The sequence below is a fragment of the Arachis ipaensis genome, chromosome B06, assembly GCF_000816755.2.
Source record: "Arachis ipaensis cultivar K30076 chromosome B06, Araip1.1, whole genome shotgun sequence".
NCBI classification, from domain to species: domain Eukaryota; kingdom Viridiplantae; phylum Streptophyta; class Magnoliopsida; order Fabales; family Fabaceae; genus Arachis; species Arachis ipaensis.
In genome coordinates this window covers 52,360,828-52,361,300 of record NC_029790.2, presented here as the reverse complement: position 1 = coordinate 52,361,300, position 473 = coordinate 52,360,828, and positions in this window count along the sequence as shown.

Below are 473 nucleotides of genomic sequence, written 5' to 3'. Positions count from 1 at the left end.
TCCGTGGGATTCGACCCTTACTCACGTAAGGTATTACTTGGACGACCCAGTGCACTTGCTGGTTAGTGGTACGAGTTGTGAAAAGTGTGATTCACAATTTGTGCACCAAGTTTTTGGCGCCGTTGCCGGGGATTGTTCGTGTTTGGACAACTAACGGTTTATTTTGTTGCTTAGATTAGGAAAAATTTCTCTTTTTTAGTTTAGAGTCTCTTATTGTTGTCGGGTTAAAATTTTAGAACCCTTATTTTCCTTTTCTTAAAATCTTTTTCAAAAAAAAAATAATAATAATTTTTCTATTAAATCCTATGCCAAACTTTAAGTTTGGTATTTTCTTGTTGATTTTTCTTAAAATTTTTGAAAATTTATTCTGGTTTTCTAAAAATTTTAAGTTTGGTGTTCTTCCTTTGTGTTTTTGTGTTCTTGCGAATCTTCAAAGTGTTCTTGAGTTTTCCTTGTGTCTTGATCTTAAAATT